Genomic DNA, 21,154 nt, shown 5'->3' on the forward strand with positions numbered 1-21,154 from the left:
ATGGAAGGAGTTACTCCCATTTTCATCCTTAGATTATCAAACCCTCACATTTTGGCTATGGGAGAAATATGAAAATATTATCTTAGATCCATAAAGTGTTGCCACACAATGGGAACTAATTACTGAGTTGTCCAAAGGCCAATCATTCATTCTGTCATGCCAGCTGGTTCAGGGTAACATGGATATAATAAAGTCAATGAATTTCATGTGTCCAAGTCCATTGTCAGGCTTTTTTTTGCAGTAAAATTAATTCTCTGGTTAGAAATAATGCTACACTCAGTATCATGACAATGAACAATGCAGCTGTTAAGTGTGTGGATGGTGATTTTGTCAGGTGCATTACAGACAGAAAAAGCAGATCCGTTTTTAGAATAAGTTCCTATTTCAATGAGAACAAAGTCTTGCCTCTTCCATGATAGATACAGTCCACTGTAATCAATCAGATCAATGGAATCAGGCTGCTGGCTTATTTCCTCAGGAAACGGTGCCATCTCATGGGCTAGTCCCCAGAAATTTTGTTGCCAATTTTCCAATTGTATTTCTACCAAGTTCTAAAATATATATATCTAGCCAAATCATTAATTTCTGCCCATATATAACTCTAGATTAGTATTTTGGCCCTTTTATTTATTTATTTTTTCCTTTTTTAGGTAAAACAATGTGGTATCTGCTCAGTTATGCCAATCAGGAGGATTTCCTTGTGCCACTGTCCTTCAGGGTCTCCACCGTTAAAACATCATGCTGAAACTATCATTTTTTAGAATGTGCCAATCTATCTTATAGAACCATCTGTACAGCAGGCCAGAATTCCTCTTTTTCAAATAATTCTTTATTGTCACCATATAACTAACATGTTGCTCATACAACTAGCATGTGGCTTCAGGCCCACTCACATTACAGTCTTCATTCACTAATACAAGCTAATAACAGAGCGCTGCAGTGCACACCTAACTTTATGGTTTGCCGGGCAAATTCTATCAGAATTTTGACTCTGCCATGTACTATTAAAAACAAATAGCCTTCAGACGTATGTCCTGGAGACTCAGTGACCAGCATTTCCTTCTGCACTGTAGTATGATGTGTTTTTTTTTTTTTTTTTTTCCTTCCTAATGTTCAGTTTAATTTGCTTCATTGACGAATAATCTTAAATTTTGAGTTGAAATTTAGGTCTTCCAGTGATAGATTTGCTCATGACAAAAATGTTATGGTCTTCATTACATTGCTTATAATAACTTATTTTCATGAATACTGTCTAAACCAAATGGAAGACTGGCTTCAATTTTCTTTCTAAGAGGCAGGTCAAGTTATTAACCCAACCATTGTTTCCAGAGGGTGAAAGTCAGCCAACATCTGTCTTATCCTTGGCTATTCATTCAGATCTGTAGAGAGAGAGAATATCGGAAATGGACTTTTTGTGTGGCAGGTGATATTCTTCAGAAAAGTTTACCAAAATCTTTGTTAGGAATCTTATTTTCCCTTATTGTTTACTAATATTGTATAATTTTAAGGTCTCAAATTCAAGCTATTACCAACGATTGGTAAAAGTCTGTTGTGTTATATTAAGGATGAGTAGTTTTATTTTTTTTTTTCCGTAGAACTATAGATATAGTTAGAAGAGACAGATGATAAATAGATATATAGAACTAGTTATACATAGACATATGATACTTTGATCTTTTGTCTGTTGATTTAACCAAGGAATACAGTGATATTTATATTTTTGATTATGTCATTTAAAAATCTGGGACAAGCTTTCTAAAATGATTAATAACCAACAGATTTAAACTTTGTTGTTTCCTTTTACATAAAAATACTAAACTTAATATCATCAGCATACTCTACACATATAAAAGGTTATATATGCCCTAGTTGGCTTGGCTCAGTTGGTTGGTCATCATCCCCTGTATTGAAAGGCTGGAGGTTCGATTCTAGGTCAGGGCACATGCCTAGGATTTGTGCTCAATCCCAGGTAGGAGACATGCAGGAGGCAGCTGATTGATGTTTCACTCTCACATCAATGTTTCTCTCTCTCTCGCTTGCTCCTTCCTCTCTATTTAAAAATCAATAATTTTTTTTAAAAAAAAGGTTATATATGATTCTATAAGTACATACAGATACAATAAATAAGTATATATGTACATATACATATATTTAATATTAACATTTTAAGGTAAACATTTCTAATTTAAGAAACAAAATATTTTATAATAAATAATGTTACTTAAAATATATATAAAGTATTAATGTATTAGTTTTATAAATATTCTTGAAGTGAAAGTAAATTAACTTTTTGACACATAATTTTTCAGAACATTTTTTTCTAAACTAGAGTCAACCATATTTTATTTATTTATTTATTTTATTTAAAATAATATCAATTGGCAATCTAAAACCTGGTTTCAATCTTTATCGTATTGAAACTGTTCCTTCGTAAAAAACAAAACAAAACAAAAACTGGTTTATTTAGTTTGATATTTTTACTTTCTTTCTAAATGTATATAATAATGAATTATAAAATAGTAAAATGATAAGTGATTGAGAAAAGATTTAAAAAGATTAAAACATAGAGTAACCTGTTAGTTCAATATCTGCATAGTACTCAATGTCAAAGATAGAATTAACATAAAACATTATACTTTCTACATTTAAGCATTTACAAAATGTTTCACTGAAAGAATAGACGTATTTCTGAAGAGTAATTTTTGAAGAGTAAGTTTGGCAACAAGTAAAATTAATTCAATCTGCCGTTCTCTCTAGTTTCTCTCTAGTTATATCTTTAAAGAAAATTATTCTTGATTATATAAAATTTTAAACAATTTTTTTTTCTAAAAAATATTTTAAGGTCTTTTAAATAATGAATTGGATTTTATATGATTACTTGCCAAGATTAATCACAAGTATCTGTTTAAAAAATAGCACAGGTGAGTTTGTGTAACCACTGTTTTGTAGTTAGCTTATGACTCTGGAGATGCACATTTCATTTCATTTATGGCTGTTATTTTGCTGACTCACTCTGAAACTAAGGCTGACATAAAATTCAGGATACCCAGATACAACAAAAAATGTTTTAGTATAAGTATATCCTATTCAAGATTTGGGACATACTTATACTAAATCTTGTCTTGTTTTAGTTAAAATTCCAATACAATTAAACATCCTGTATTATTTGGGGGTGAGGGGGGGCTAAATCTGGCTTATAAAAATTGCATTCCTCTTTTTAGACTATCAGAGGTATTCCTGAGGGTAGACAGATACCCTTGTCTTTTCCAATATTTCTCAAATCACACATGCTTAGATTCTCTAAGTAGATTATTAAAATTGAATGGATACCTCTCACACAAATTCTCTGGAAGAATCATAGTATCAACATAGCAAGAGTTTTCATCATATGTAACATTCATAATTACACAAGTTTAGAAAAGCTGCTCTATTTGTACACATGACAGTTGTTTTTTTTTTTTTTTCTTATTGATTTTAGAGAGAAAAAGGGAGAGGGAGAGAGAGATAGAAACATCGATGAGAAAGAACATTGACTGGCCTCCTCCTGCATGCCCCCCACTGGGGATTTAGCCCACAACCTTGGCATGTGCCCTGACCAGGAATCAAACTGGCAACCTCTTGGTGCATGGGTTGATGCTCAACCACTGAGCAATACCAGCTGGGCCACATGACAGTTTTTTTCTACACCAAGTTATAACTATTTCCAATGTACTTCTATGAAATTCAGTTTTCAAGGCAGCAAACAGAGTTAGAGAAACAATTTTAATCAAGTTACTGGAGCAAAGGTAAATGTTCTGTATTGAAATTGAACTTCTATCTTGTTGGTATCACCTGCTAACCAACTCAGCCAGCTTCATGGACTATTAATAGTTGAAGTAGTAATAGTATTTAGTAAATTCAATAACTTTAAAAAATATGTTTTCGCTGATTTTTTTGGAGAGAGAAAGGGAGAGAGAGACCGAAACATTGATCGGTTGCCTCCAGTATGCCTCTTACTTGGGGATTGAGCTCCCAACATGGGCACGTGCCCTGACCAGGAATGGATCCGGGACCTCTTAGTCCATGGGACGATGCTCAATCCACTGAGCCACACCGGCGGGGCATTAACTTTTGATTGGAAATAAAAAGATGGTTGTCATTTTATAAAATTTAAGACAATTTTTTTCTATAAAATATTAGACATTTAATTTTATTGCAATATAAGAAGCCATGATTATTTTATCAATTCCTACAACACTATTTTTTTTAGTCACTATGTGACTGAAAAGAGATCATATTTTATTTCTCCTGACTTTGATTCTTCTGCATTTATTACTAAAACTGCTTCCTAAAAATAGGAAAAGATACCTTCTACAGTATAATTATCTGGGATGTCTTGTATAAGTGGTTTTAAAATAGATTTCCTGTATGACAATCTTATAACGCTTTCTTTTTACCTTTTTATAGAACATGCTATATGGAAATTTTCTTTTTATAATTAATTATGCCTTCATGACAAAAATCAGAGGGATAGATAAAACAAGTAGAATTTCTGATGGATTCTCTGAATGATGCAGAATTAGTTTTTCTCTGTTAAAATAACACTTGTTTTCTCAAATAGACTTGTGCTAAAATGTCTTTACTTATTTCTTCTTTTCAAAATATTTTCTGAATAATGTCTTATAGATTGAGAAGTTAGTTATCTTCTCTATTTTTTTTACAATGTTTATTCAATAATAGTTACTTGGTCTTTAACCATGATAATATAGTATACAACACATGATCTAAATACTTCCTTATATTAAATTCCATGAGTTACAGATGGGGTAAACATAGCATAAAGGGCCTCTCTTATTTTTATTATGAAGATATATTTAAGTAGCCAAGAGCAAACAGGATTTTGGGTTTGAAAATGCTGGATTTGAATCATAGCTTTAACTTATAACTCTCCTGATCTTGGGGAATTTATCTAACATTTCTGAGATTTGATTGTCTCATTCATAAAATAGGGTCATAAGAGATAATTCAAATATTTAATATAAAGATTAAAGTCATTTAAAATATGAAGTGGAGTCACAGATATTCAATAATTACATTTCAGCTTCATGTCTTCTTTGGAGTCTTTTTAGTGGACACCTCTCTAACATATGAGAAACTGCACCTATATGTTTCAAATGTGAGTTATTTATAAAACTGTAAATTCAGCAATCATAAATGGGCCTATTCCTGAAAGTTTTATAAAATGCCATGTTTCCAATAATTCTCTGTACTATTCTGTCTTTATGAAGCTGTTTTTAGAAATTGAGGTGTATGTGTGTGTGTGTATATATGTGAGAGAGAGAGAGAGAGAGAGAGAGAGAGAGAGAGAGAGAGAGACTGAGAGACAGGGGCCTCTTTCAACCAGATTGATTTACTCCTCTTTCTCTTTCTGAAAAATGTCTACAATTATCAGGGTTGCCTAGAACTTCATCCAGTTTTCTCTTTTAGCCTTTTGGATGGAGAACTTTAGTTACTCAAGAGCTTCCGGATATTAGAATGGGTGGTTTTAGGGTCTCTCCCATTTCAGAGTAAGTGCCTTCAAAGGAAAATCTTTCTAGAATCTAACATATACAATAAGCCTAAACAATAAAACTAGATATGATTTCAGGAAGGTATAAATAAAGTTGCACTTTTGTCCTGGTATAATTTTTAAATTTTTAATAATTTAGGTATTATGATGGTTATTTCTAAATTTTCAGATTTAACGGAAATTCTAAATTGCGTATAATATACTGTCAGTAGAGACTGAATGTTGGTTTGCTCTGAAACAGCTCTCAACCAACCCACTTCCTGTTCTGTTACCTTTGAAGCTTTCCTTTTAATTGCAACTAACCTGTGGACTTTCGACTTCATGACTTTTTTAACAGTAAATTTTTCTTCTATTGATATATACTTCACCTAATGGAATATTCATTATCTTAAAGTGTAAATGTTAGTACTTTTTAGTATGTTTACTATGTTGTACAACTATAACAACTATTTCTTTAATTCTACTATGGAATTCATTACCCCCCAAAGAAATTGCATACCTTTTACAAGGTAGTCCCGATTTTCTCCTCCCCCGTTCCTTAACAATCAATCGCCAGGTATTTTTGTTTCTATTTTGGACATTTTACATAAATGAAATTATATAATGCATGGCCTTTTGTGCCTGACTTCTTTCACTGAGCATCATGTTTTCAAGGTTCATTCATGTGGTAGCATGTAAGAGGCCTTCGTTCTTCTGTGGTTCAAAACTATTTCAACCTGGCTGCGTTTTGTTTTTCAGCTGCAGGATGCCCTGAGCCCAGCCTTCCCTACAGGAGCCAGGAGTGGATGGGTGGCCAGGTGGGGCCGGGGGCGGACCGGGACCAGGTGGGGCCCAGAGTGGACAGGGGCCAGGTGGGGCCCGGTGGTCCGGCCCAGGGCTCGTGGAAGGCCGGCTAGTGGGTGCAGAGAGGCAGAAACCATGCTAGTCTGGCGGGGCCTAGGGTACGAGCATTGCCTTCAGTTGGATGGGTTGGGTCTCCTCACGGGTAGGCCTCCTTGGGCATTGGACCGGGCCCTGGGTGAGTGTGCCTGTGTCAGGAGAGGGAGGGGACTCCCAAGTACCAAGTGAAGAATAATTAATGTCCTTTTGCTTGTGTGCATTTACAGCTCTCTCTGAGCTTGCATGTACCTTCCACAGGCTTCCTTTTGGTTTGGGAGGCGACTGCAGGAGTCCCTGAATAGTCCAGACCTTCATCAAACCTCGCCTGGGCCTCCCTTCTGTTCTCTGCCTTCAGTTTGACCTCTCTATCCTTTCCCTCTCGTATTGGTGACCTCGGGCCTCCGGGTTTCAGATGAGGGGGTCTCAAGTCTCCGAGAAGCATTACTTTTCACATATCACCTGTGCAAATGCAGTCCCTGTCCATAGGCCCTTGCCTTGTCAATAAGCATGTGCTGTTCACAGACAGTGGATGAAGTTATGTATTTGTGATGTTAAAGACAATGGGGGGCATCCTAGGAAATAAAGCAAGGTCAGAATTTGCAACTCAGAACAATGTGAAAAATAAAATATTGAGGCTATTTGAACAGTTTAACCCAAAAGATGGATACCAGACCAAATCATACAATTTATATCAACAATATGAATGACCAAATTAAAAAAAAGAATTGAAGAAATCCCGATATGCACTCTTTTCTCTGTTTGGCCTTGTGGTAGACATTGTGACTTTAAAATGAAGATGAGTGGGCAAGCCTTTGTTATATTTAAAGAATCGGGTTCACTGGCAAATGCACTGAGACAGCTACAAGGATTTCCATTTTATGGTAAACCAATGCAAATCTAGTATGCAAAAACAGATTCTGATATAAGAGTAAAAATGTGTGGCACCTTTGCCGACAAAGGAAAGAAAAAAGCCTGGTCAGGGAGCACCAAATTCAGCTCACACAGCAGGAAATGCAGCCCCAAGTCCTCAGGTTTCTGGTTACCCTCCAAACTATATCTTATTCCTTAATAATTTACCAGAAGAGACTAATGAGATGATGTTAAACACGCTGTTTGATCAGTTCCCTGGTTTCAAGGAAGTACGCATTTGTTACCTGGGGTCATGACTTTGCATTTGTTGAATTTGAAAATGATAGACAGGCTGGAGCTGCCAGGGATGTTTTACAAGGGTTCAAGAGCACACCGTCTCTTGCCATGAAGATCACCTATGCCAAGAACTAACATTTGGGATAGTTGTCTTTAAAGGACTTGGTGTTAGGTATAGTGTTGGTTTTCATAACTGTTGGTCAGGCCATTTTAATAGTTGGGGACGGGAGGAAGTGAAAGTGAAATTGTAGTTTTTAAAAATTTCCTAGTAGCAAACTGTGAAATGTGAAGGCCTTCGTTTTGTAAAATAAACTTTTATTTGCATTTTATAAAATATATATCAATGTATAGATATACCACATTCTGTTTGCTCATTTATTATTTGAGAGATATTTGGTTGTTTGCACTTTAGGCAATTATGAATAACAATTTTATGCACATTCATGGGCAAGTTTTCTTCATGAATATGTTTGACTTCTCTTGGGTATACAGTAGAAGTGGAATTGCTATTATCACTTGGTGAATCTAGCGTTAACTTTTTAAAGTTAAACTTTAAAACTGCCAAACTGCTTTCTACAGTGGTTGCATCATTTTTTATTTCCACTGGCTAGTACAAGGATTCCAGTTTCTCCTCATCCCCGCTAATACTCACTATATTTTGTTTAATATTAATATTATTCATAATGATGCAGTCATTCTGGAGACTCTTCTGAGCTAATTCTATAGAGGCTATATTCTTTGTCATGTGTCATCCCTAAAATCTATGAACCAGTAGCACAGTGGTTAGCATAAAGGGGTGCTCTTATTTTTATTATGAAGGTATATTCAAGTAGCAAAGAGCAAACTGGGTTTCCATGAATATCTGAAACCATAATCTTCCAGTGTCTGTCTAGGACTCGGTGTGTATGTTGAGGCATGCCATCAGCACTCAGCTGGGCTGGACCCTCTGCCTTAGTCTTTGCTTCCTGCTTCCATTGAGCCACAAAGTCAGTGGGAAACCTGCCTTGAGCCTGGTTCCCTAGTAATAGAGTAGTTTTCCAAAGCTCTGTGTACATATTATTCCCCAGACTTACTTCTATGTGTTTTGGTTAGTATGCTATTTGTACCACCTGTTACCTATTGCCTTAGACAACAGTGACCTAATATATTAGCTTGTAAATATTTCTTGACCAATTTCCCTCGGAAACAGCTTTAGCACTGAACTAGTCCTGAGTCAGATGAAATAAAGATAGTAAGAGACTATTTGAGCCTGTCTTCCATGCAACCACCAGACAGAGCACAAGGTGACAGGCCACGGGCTCCTTGTGAATGAGGTCTGTCTGTTCCCTGTGATTTAGGAATGCACACTGCTGTTTCCACAGTTATTGCTGACAGGGTTTTCCATAAGGTCAAACGCCACAAAGTTCGCTGATGTTACTGAAGAGAACTCATTTTTATTTTTAAATAAGCTCCCCAAGAGTTGCTGCAAGCCTTTGGTTCATGTTCAAAGATCTGAAAGCATCGATTCAAACAGTTTTTACCTTCTTCATTGCTTCTCGGAAGAGTAGGATTCAGTTTCTTACTGTATCTTTTTTGCTTCGGTCAGTCCAGCTCTTCTACTATTTTTGTTTCTCTGTCTTCATCCTTGAGCTCGAAGTCCATGAGTCATTATTTACTTGGCATTACTAACGAAACAAGAGACTATTTTGTCCCCCCGGGATTTTATCGCACCCATCTGACAAAAGTCCAATGTTAGATAAACTAATTTCTCTGATTTCTACTAATCTATAACTGGGGAATGTTGCATTGGTGAAAGTTCCAATATGAAAGATGTTTTTCCCTTGTTGTATGAAAGCTGTCTCACCTCCTCCTGCTAAATAGGGTCAGTCCCTTGCCTTGGTTGTGACTTCGCTTTTCAAGGAGCAAACGGCCTCTGCCATGGTACTTTGTATGCCTGCTTCTTGTAGCCTCATCTTTATTCCTCTGCCTTCTGGCAGGCACTCCCCTTTGTTTTTCTTTGTCTGTCTGTGACATAAGAATGGGGACATCTCTAGAAGAGGAGACACACTGGATAAAATTTACATTTCAAATATAGGACCCAGAACCTGGACATTAATCATGCTGCTTCAAGTGGTGAAAGCAAGCTCGGATTAAATATATGTGAAAGCTACTTTGTTGTGTGAATTAGAAATGTATTGTCGCAAGAAGTTGAATCTATCCAATCTTTTACAACAGAAAAAGAAGAAATAATTGAAAGAATTTGCAAGGACGTTGAAGAACTAAAGAAGAGGAGGTGCAGTTTGGCCTCTAAAAAAAATGGCTTCCCAGATTGGAGAGACTGAGTACAGGTTTCTTGCCCCGTATTTCCCACTTCAGGACTGGCGTTCTCTATTTTATAATCCTCTAAGTCTGCATCACTTCTAATGTAACTGAACAAGTCTACTGTGGTGTCTGTGATACAACTGCAAAGTTTAAAGAGAAAGAATCTTAATTGCCCAATTTGAGACACTGTCTAAACGTGAAACATTCATGGACTCTTTCTGTCATTCATATGATTATTTATTTATACCTGCACTATTTTTATTTGCCTACTATGTTCCAACTCCTGTTTTAGGTCATGGGAAAGAGCACTGACTGCATAAATGAGGCCCCAGTGCTCACGACATCTGTATTACCTACGTCTGGGGGTCAGTTCCAGAATGGCATGTAGCCATGCAGCGCAGGTTTTACAATGTCATTTTCTGAGGGGTATTTATGCAAGAATATGAATGAGTGGCAAGTCTCAGAATAAGACTTACTCAGTGGTCAGTAACCCTAAGAAGTGAATCATTTACCCCATTAATATTTTAGAGTGAAAGACATTATAGAAAGACATGTACGCTATGTATGTTTTGTTTATTTTATTGGAAGAGGGTTAAACATTTTTGGAGATATCGGCACATTGCCAAGTAACTTTTTGCTTAGTGTTAAATAATATTTTGCCTCTTCAACTTTTGAAATCACCTTTCCCGGCAAGGCAAAGTGAGGATCAGAGGAATTGTCTGTCTGGAAGAACAGCAGTTTTATGTTGTTCCTATGAGGGTTAAGGTCATGGGAAAAGTACATGTTGATAGTTTCTTCAAGAAGATTATCAAGTTGTGGTTGCTGACAGGCCAATCGAGTTCATATTCCTTCCTTTGAGTTTTACATAAAGAATATTCTTTTTTTTTTGTTCTCACATAAGCCAGGTTTGATATTGTGGCGTGAAGACTTCATGCCTCCAACTTTTCAGCTCCTTCCTCACTGACCAGAAATGCCATTTGATCTGAAGACGCAAAAGAAATGAATGTCCTTTCCATCTGGATGGCTTTAGTAGTTGAGAAACAGAGAACAATTGCCTGATTTTAAATTTATAACTTTTTTTCTTTTACACGTGAGTGCTCATTTATATTTTATTTCTACTTAGATATAGTATGCCTTTTTTTTCTGTTCCTGGTTTTAATAGAATTTTGGTTCTGAGTTTATATATCATATATTTCTACAAATTCCAGTTCCAAGTTCAAACTCCTTTATATTTCAAGGTGTTTTAAAGAAGAGTCTATTTTTTCACATTCAAAATAAAAATATGACTATTTATAATTATATGTATAATTTATATATAACATAATATATGTAGTATATTTAAATGCTTATGTGTGTTTTATATTATTTAATTATCTTATGCAAAGTTTACATGTGATATGTATAGAGTGTGTGTATGTATGTTTGTGTGTATAAGCAGCTCTTGAATATCTATGGATGCTTCAGTCTGTATTTCAGATGATTCTCCCAAGCACGGCCGTGTGGCTCCAAGCACGCCAATCAGAACACCGCATACCTTTATCTTTAGTTCGGATTTGGCACATGTTTCAATTTGATCCAATTAAAATAAACTGTTGAATTCTACCTCAAATAAACATTATTTCCTACTTATCTTAAATCTGGGAAGACAGAGTCATTTTGAGTGTACAGGGAGCTGAATGCAGTGAACAGGAATGAGGGCAGAAAGAATGAGAGAAGCCAGGTTCTTATGACGCCCACTTAACCACAATCCAAATACACCCTGTGTTTCTCAGTTACATAAGCCAATAAAGGAATCCCATGTGAATTGAGTTTTCTGCCATTTGCTTAAGTGATAAAAACAAGTACAACTTTGATGCATCTAAATAGAGTTCGTACTGTGTTTGTTAATGTCAATCATATCCGGTTTGCATACCCATGTGTATCCAATTGCTTTTCTCAGAAAGAGCCTATCTATTGCAGTAGCTGCTAAGATGTCTGGCCTTCATTTTAGCAAGTTATTCATGGGTTTGTTTAGATGATTATTCATGCCATGGATCAATGGGTTCTGAACACTGTTGTTTGTAAAGTGTGTAATTATTTAATATTACAAAATATTTTTATTTTGTGAAACAAACAGAACAAAAAGGCCATTTTAGTGTAAAAACCCACTGATTTTAGATTAATTTTATATTCAGAAATGTTAAAATGACAAAAAACATTCAATGAGGGGCTTATCCCTTTAAAATCCATGTACAATATTTTTTCCTTTTCCCTAACTTAATTATACATAAATTTTATTGAGTGTTTTGAGAAATAAAAACAGAATATTTGTGAAAAATTGGAAGATGAGATGTTCAAGTATTTGCATAGTGGTATGTATTTTGGCTAATGTGATATTATGTAATTCCGAGAGGACTGAGAACAAGTGCATTTTTTTTCTTGCTGACTCTTCCCCTCCAAGAATCTAGTGTCATACATGAACAAAGCCAATAATCCAAGACAATATGAATATTGATTTGATATCAAACCTTACATCTCACAACTTGACCTAACTTAATAATCTAATAAGTTATTTGGAAATGAGTATAGGGCTTCTTTTCCTAAGTGAAGTAAAAAACAATAAGTTGTAGGCCTTTTCTAGCTACACTTCTTCTCTCTCTCTCTCTCTTTCCTTTATTGATTTTAGAGAGAGAGGAAGAGAGAGGGAAAGAGATACAGAAACATTGATGAGAGAGAACGTCTATTGGCCACCTCCTGCATGGCCCCCACTGGGGATCTGGCCCACAACCTGAGCATGTGCCCTGACTGGGAATTGAACCAGCAACCTCTTGGCTTATGGGTTGACGCTCAACCACTAAGCCACACTGGCCAGAGGCTACACTCCTTCTCTTAATACACACACACACACACACACACACACACACACACAAAACACATGTTTTTTGTGTCTCCAGATTTACCATCCCAAATAAGCAGAGTTACGTTTATTAATTAATACAGAAATGAGTGCAATAAAGAAAGAGGTATCTCTTTATAAGACAGAACAGTCTAGATTACTGCCCTAGCCTTTACCAGATAAAACAAAGTCTTTAACCCAGTAGACAAATGAGAAAGGAAGAGAGGAAGAAAAAAAGGGGGGAAGGTGAAAAAACATGAGAGGGAAAAAGAAAGATAGAGAAACACAGAGAGAGAGACAGAAAGAGAAAGAGAGAGAGAGAGAAGGAACCATACCTTATATCTTTAGTGTTTGGTTCAGACACCTTCTTGTTATGACCTCATGGCTGAGAGAATGAAGAGACCACATCTGGTATTTTTGTTTGACGTATTAAGTTTTTTAATGTTGACCCTATTGTAGGTGTCCCTGTTTTTTCCTACCTTTGCCTACCTCCACCCACCTCTGTCTCCCCCTTCCTTGGCCTTCACTCAACTGATGTCCATGTTCATGGGGTATGCATATATATTCTTTAGCTAATCCTTTCCTCTTCTTTATCCCACATCTGGGATTAAAGTTAGTATTAACTTCAAAACCAGTAGAAAGTCCCAGGACTGCAGGTTATTGAGCATTTACAACAGTAACCTCTGCATAACTAGTCTTCTTCTTTGGACTGAAGTATAAATGGACACACACAAAAATGCAAAATACCCTCAAAACTTAAAAAATATTTACCTATTCCTTCTGAAAAAAATTAAAATGTACAGGTTACCAGTTTATGTCTAATATATAACAAACATACTGGAGTAAAAAAAATCTATACATACAACATTTGAAGCAGACAGTGTCACTGTATTTTGGCTGAAAGCCTAGTTTTAAGTAGTCACGCAGTTTACTGATTCCTTTAATGTTAAGTGGAGGCTCAAATGTTCATCTCTGAATTCAGGCTATTCCTTAAGTACCTTGGATTTTGTTGATTCATTAGTGTACTGAATTTTATTGTTAATAAAATACGAAAGTAGTCTTCAGTTAGTCCTTGATTGTGATTGAGGAAGGTCTAAATATTTAGAGGTTAAGTATGAAAATACATGACAATTGTTTGATCTAAAATATGAGAATGTTTTCAAATAATATTTTTCAAATAAGTTTTTCTCCTTTATGTACATTATATGGGATATTTCAACACCTCCACTTCTCTACCACACATTGTGCAAGCATGATTCCAGATAAACTGAGCTGAACATACTTACCTTCTTAATTGATTAAGGTCTATAAAGTAAACCTTTAGATAAAGAAACTTCTCAATTAATACAGGAGCTAAATCTTAGTTTATATTTGATTCTTCCTAATTGTCCTTTGAGAAATCTCATTAATGATCAGTTTTGCTTCATAGGAGAGGGAATTCCTTCTTCTTCAACTGTGACCACCTTTCACAAAAGCCTCATCCAAAATAATTGACAATATGCTTCTATTTTAACTTACTGTCATTATGAATGTGAAAATGATGACTCAAGCTTACGATATAATTCATGCAATTTTTTAATGTTCCCAGAGTGTCTATTTTTATTTTATTTACTGTTTGATTTTTATTACTTTTTGCATTAAATAGATGTCATAATGGTAGTTGAAATGGCATAAATATAATTTTATATAGCTCAGAGTGAATATTTTGAAATAGATCTGGGATGCTTATGTTATCTATTTGACATTAATTGCCTACACATTTAGAACTTTTCAAAAACCGTTAAAAATGATGTGATACATACAAAATTTCTAGTTAATATTATTAAACATATGAGTGTGTCATTGACATCGTGATTGGCGTGAACTACTTTAAGGTTTGCTTTTAGAGAGGTTTTAAATTAAGATGGTCAAAACTATTACTTAATTGTGCCATAAACTTATTCCTTATCCCTTTTATTTCTTATAAACAGGAAGTCAGTTTCTAAGCCTTGCTTAAATTCATGTTAAATATGTTGCTTAAAAAATGTAAATTTTATACTGTATCAGAAGACCCAGTTTTCCAAATATTCACTTGCAAAATTTTACCCTTTGTTTACTAGCTAAAATTTTGTAGAAAAGTAAATAACTCTGTGTGTCCATATAAAAGAAATAAAATTGAGCCTAGCCGGTGTGGCTCAGTGGATTTAGCATTGTCCCGTGGACTGAGAAGTCACAGTTCATTTCCCACTCAGGGCACATGCCTGGTTTTGGGCGCGATCCCCAGTAGGAGGTGTGCAGGAAGCACCTGATCGAAGTTTCTCTTTCACATTGATGTTCCTGTCTCTCTCTCCCTTCCTCTCTCTCTCTAAAAAATCAATTAAAATATATTTTTTAAAAAAGAAAGAAATAAAATTGAAAGAAGTATTTGGTGGCTCTTCAACATGAAGTGATTGTTTACATAGAAGTTTTCTAAAGGAGATGTTTTGGGTGTCAGAGCCTCAAACCCATCAAAATTCACCTGATCACAGGGAGTCTAATTAAAGTCACTCTTAGCAATTGTAGGGAGAAAAAATAATTTTTATAGTTACTGTTGAAAACTTTGAAAGAAAACCAGGAAACAAAAATCTGAAAGTAGTAAGTGATTAGTTTGTCATTATGATAATATCATTTCCTTAGAGACCTAGTAATAGAAGTGAAAACAGGACTGTTGAAGTAATACAGTGTGTGTGAGTGTAATGTTGTTTGTTTACAATTCTTTTTAGTTGTCTTTGTTTTTTTCCCAGAGCTCATAGAAAGATTGCAATATCCAGGTTCCCTTGTAGATGTATGAGGTTAATGACTATGTTCTGACAAAGGAAGTTTGTCAGTCACTGGGCTGGTCTTTCAAACGTTCATCTACAGCAGTGATTGTCAATCGGTGTGCTGCATGGATTTGTAAAATGTGCTATATCTGGCTATTTAGTCAGGAATACTGACATCTTTCTTCTTAAATTGTCAAATAAAGAAAGTGACAACAGCTAATACCACACTACTCACCCAGGGTGATTAAATCAAAATTATACCTGTTTTTTTTTTTTTTTTGGTCAGGTTGGCAAAAATATATTTTTTGGTGTGCTGCAGAATTTTAGTAATTAGTACATGTGTGCCGTGGATGAAAAAGTTGAAAATCGCTGATCTACAGCCTTCTCTCGCGCACTCTCTCCTTATCTGCTGGTTGCATGGAGAGAATCCAGGGGAAGAGTCTACAATGTAGAAGACTATGTAACTGCTGGATTGAAGTTCAGATCTTTGCCAAAGCTCCATCCCACTCCACCACTGACAATTATTGGAATTAAATGGAAATTAAGAGCAAGACTGTGTTTGTTAAACCACTGAGTTGTTGATACAGTTACAGCAGCTGGCATTCCCCCATCCACTGAATGAGGGAAGTATGGAGAAGAAAAATGTGTGACAGATGTGATTTTAAGGAAGGTAGTTTCTTAGACTCAAGAGGGATTTACACAAAAACAAATATCCACCCATCCCAAGAAAAACATTCTTAGTTCTACAGAATTTTAACACAGAATTTGACACATTGAATCATTTCTATCAGAGCAAGGTTGAATTCTCCAGTGAATAATGGACAATGAGGTTGACATTTATGCCCGTAGATACTATTTCACACTTGGAAACTTCTCAGAATGGCTTTTCAGTGGTCAATGCCTGGATGCCATTCCAAAGCATAGAACATTCCATTTGTTCATTGGTTAGTATCATTGATCACTGTTATTGAACTGTCAATGTGTCTCTGTCATCACAATAAATCGTTTTCATGGAAATTGTAGCAATTATACACAAACGAAATAAATCAGTTTATTCTAAACTATCCATTTTGATGTTTCAGAGACCCCAAATCATCTGTATAGACTCGGATATTGATGTCTGTATCAATGTATCTATATATTTCTATCTATACCCTGCAATCTCTCTGTATTTGGAATGTTGATACACTGTTTCCAAAATAAATATCTTGTCACTTGTGACTGATTTTTTTATGTTATAGGGTACAAAAAAGATCATTAATCTCAATCAGGTTAACTGAGCCATGAAATACAGCTGGCATGAGGTTTAGAAGAGCGAAGTCAGAATTCCCCCAGAGGCTCACCAGCTAATATTTGAAGAAGAATTAAAATGATCCTAGGGTTTAAAAGTACAGTAATTAATAGTTTATAACTAACCACACTTTCAGTTCTCGATCTCTCATACTCTTATTCTCAGAGCTATTGTGTCTTTCTCAGGGTCCCAGTGTGGTTATAGTTTTTCTATATTCCCTAAACATTCAAAATGAGATTTATTTAGGATTACACTACCTATTAAATAATTCTCAAGTTAGTGAATGCTGTTGCTAGAGTTAAAATATTAAAATAAATATTAACTCTGTGATTTTTTAACTCTCTATGTTTTTTTTTAAAAAAATGCCACAAGTACTAAATTGTATTCATGGCACATATATTCAATAAATAATTATCATTATTTAAAATGCTCCTCTAGCTCTGGCCAGTTTGTTCAGTGGTTAGAGCATTGGCCTGTGGACCAGAGAATTTTGGGTTCGGTTCCTGCTAGGGGCACGAACCTAAAAACAAAACAAAACAAAAAACAACAACAAACAAACAAAAAAATGCTCCTCTATAATTTGTTACATTTGTCCCAGATACTTCATGTTTTAGGGCAGATCATTTCAGAATGTCTCTGATGCATGGAAAGTATTGTATACTTTGTACTGATTGGTTTACAATGTTAAGATAGTTTGTTAGTTTTTCCCAGGGGAAGACTGGGCATGTCATAAGTTCCCTTAAATGACAGCACAAGCAATTTATTTGGACAAAATCCAACTTAAAATAGGTGTAGAGTATTGCATGGACAACTGTGTCTGTCTTTTTTGTTGTAGTTGTCATTGTTTTTAATGGCAAAATAGTGCAAGTGATAAAACATTCATGAGAAGGCATGCTGAAACACTGCAAATGCAAAGGGATTCATCTAGATCCCCTCCATAAACATAACCATAACCATGAATTTGACAACCTTATAGAGGTCCTTCCCCAGACATTATAAAGTAAAGTCACTCCATGAAGTTGAGAATCAAGGGACAATGCATAACGGCTGTCTACATCTGACCCAGCACACTAGGAGGGACCACCATCTCCTGTTGCCCTGGCCTTGATGTGCAGCTTCCTGTTACCCATGGCGCTGACTGGAGCCAGCAAGCATGTGGCCTGTCGGAGCTCTGCAGGCTAAGGGTGCAGGAGGAGGAGGAAAACAAGCCAGCCGCATATGTGAGGTGAGTGATTCCCTTTGTGCTATAATCAGAGGGTGAAATCTGTCACACCAAAGTGGCTTAGGCTGTGAGAAATTAATGACGAGGGGTGGCAAAGAATTTCTCAGCTAGTATAATTATATCTTCTAGGGGGGAAAATCAATAGAAAGTAGATATAAACAACTGGTTTCATTATTAAAAGTCTGTCTTTGGGCCAGATACAATCATTTTCTTTAAGTAGCAGAGAAGATTGTCATTTCCTGTAAAACAGCCTTGCAGATGGGTACAAAAAAAATCTATGAGTCTGAAAAAATTCACATGTCCTTCCCACATTTATCAATGTCATACCAGCAGCATTTCTTAGGCTTTTCCCACACTCATCAATGCCATAATGATACTGCAATGAACTATGCTCCTCTGTAGATATCGAGTACCAATTCAATAATTCATATTTTATTTTGTTTTTTAATGATGTCAATAAGGTTTTTTTTATTCTAGATATATGAGCTTTACCTAATTTTTACATTTTCTTTTATAACTCAGGCCCAACTCCTGCTCTATAATAACATTTGTTTTTCAGAGAAATCTTAATTTCGCAGAAAGATATAAAGAAGATGGTCTTTCTGTTTACTTATGTTTTCATTAACTTAAAATTCAAGCTAAATTAAAGAGTAGGGAAGTATGTTCATGCAGGGTTTTGTTTCCTCTCATCTAGCACTCTGTATCTTAGAGAAATCAAATAATTCAAAGGACTTTGATTTTAAAAATATGGGATTTAAAATAGAAATTCTTGCAGTTCCTTGTTTTTGCAAAATTTCAGAATAATATGACCCACACTAATTTATTAAATATGTAGATACACATAAAGAAAAATAATTCTTTGACAATAGTGTTTAGTTCTTCTCTTTAGATAATTGACCATGTTTTATAAATTCTCAATAACATGAGTGTTAGCAAGGAGTTATGTTTGAATAAGTTAAAATTACATTTTTAAATAAAGATTTAAACTTTATAGTGGATTAGTTCAAGGATTCTACTAATTTGGGGAAGTTTGGGCAATCATTTATAATAGAATACTAGCATGTTATTGAAATGGAATCACAAATGGTAATGTTCACTAGCATTGAGCTTTTACTAGTCATGTAAAGTACTGTACGCATATAAGCTTTTAAATATTTGTTTGCTTTGAAATTTATTTTTGTGTGATGGGGAAGATCTTTTCCTAGGGATGAAAGATAAGTTTTCTGGAGTTTTGATCTGAACAATCTCATCATATTTTGGAACTTTCTTTATTCATTTACTTAATATCTGCGGGTCTAAGGGCTGATTTTATTTTTCTGTTTGTAAGTTGATCAAATATTATATTTAGGTCTTTGTTTTAATTGGCTGTATGTAAGAATTCTGTTGTCATAGAAGATTAATGTTCTCCATCTATATTTGTAGTTTCCAACAACCCCTCTCTCAAATTGGTTTAAAGGTCCATCCAGTCTATTTCCTTCTTCAGTCTTAAGTGCTATTATGATGAATTGTCCCTAATGCAAAACAAGATAAATGCTTGAAGCCTAAAAAATTAAATATATGTATAGATTTTTTTAATTGAAGTTTTAAATTTTTTAAAAAGACAAGAAGTAGAATGAAAAAATATTTTCACAAAATGTGTACAAACTAAAAATGAAGGTAATATTGTGCTAAGAGGTAGGACTGTGTGTGACTTGAATTCATAGAAGCGTTACACATTCCCACCTACTTGAATGCAGTCTTGGCTCTGTAACTTGCTTTGGTTTTCTTGCTTGTTTTACTAATATACATTCAGTGTGAGAATGACAAATAATGTTTTCATTCCATACATTTCTGGATTGAGAATCATATCCCAAAATACATATCCAGATGTGAGGTAGATCACAAGAACCTGCATTCTGTGCCGCATTTGTGATTGGGTGAGACTTTGAAGGTTCCTGTAGTGAGGATGAATACTTGAAAGGGAAGTGAATAATTGTAGCCAGAGGGTGAACTATGGCAGATTGATTGTATTAATGATGCAAGATCTTGCTAAGTTGATTTATTAGGAGTTTGAGTAACAAGTATTTAGTTATAAAGGTATTAGACAGAGAAGGCAACTTTCAAACTAGATTAAATCAAATGTATTAGATATTCATTTACTTACCTTAAATTTGGGAATTAATATATTGTGTCCAGCACCAGAGAACGTAATAGGTTGGTTAACTAAAGCGTGGACTGAATTGTTTTCTAAAGACAGTGACTGAAATATCAGAACTTTCCTGGCTCATTGAAGAAGGAAGTAGGGGCAAAAATTCAGAAAATGTGATGTTGGAGCAGATAGATTATGTGCAACCAGCTCAGCCACTCTGTCACCATATTATTCTCTGTGATGGTTGACATTTGTAGGCTAGAGATAATGGTAGGAGATTCACTATAGGATTTAGTTCCTTGATTTTAGTGGACATACTAAAATAAAGGTCAGGTGTGAATAAGAGACTAAGTGAGCAACATTACTGAAATAATAATGAAAACAGAGGAACAAAGAAAGTGTTGCAGACCTCACTGATCATTTGTGGTGCTAATCGGTCTTTCCATTCATAGGAATGAAAACATAGGCAGTATACTAAGGTAACACTTGCCTATAGCAAGCAGAAACTTTCCCTGTTTGGTGGGGAGAAACCCATGTGGAGAAACTACTGTGGGAATCCATGACCTCTTTCCAGATCTCAGAAAAAGTCTGTTTACAGACCTAGAGCTCCTTGACTGAAGGGGAGCCTAAGTCTTTTTGAGAAGAGATCCTGCAACAATACCACACCTATAGCCTCTGATTTTTTATTTTATTATTTTAGTATCTTGTGGTCATTTATGAAAGTGTGAGTACTCTGGTAGGGGAAATAGACATCTGGAGATCTTTACATACTGAATACGAACTGACATAAATACCTAAAGACCAAAACCTTCATCACTGGAGGCACAGAGTAGTCACTCTGTGGCTTATGGAGAGAGTCTTGGCCTGGATCAATTCAACAGATACATGTTTATTCTCAATACATGTAAGAAAGGTAAATATGCTTAATTATGGACAGATTACCCATATGATTGCTTGACCATAAAATGAAGTAGGAATAATGAC

General features: G+C 35.2%; 1 pseudogene; it reads left to right on the top strand.

Moving 5' to 3' along the window:
- The first annotated feature begins 7,087 nt into the window (after positions 1 to 7,087).
- LOC118622383 lies at positions 7,088 to 7,708 on the top strand (annotated as a pseudogene).
- Positions 7,709 to 21,154: the final 13,446 nt, after the last annotated feature.

This window comes from Molossus molossus, unplaced genomic scaffold (genome assembly GCF_014108415.1).
Source record: "Molossus molossus isolate mMolMol1 unplaced genomic scaffold, mMolMol1.p scaffold_m16_p_9, whole genome shotgun sequence".
In the NCBI taxonomy this organism is placed as follows: domain Eukaryota; kingdom Metazoa; phylum Chordata; class Mammalia; order Chiroptera; family Molossidae; genus Molossus; species Molossus molossus.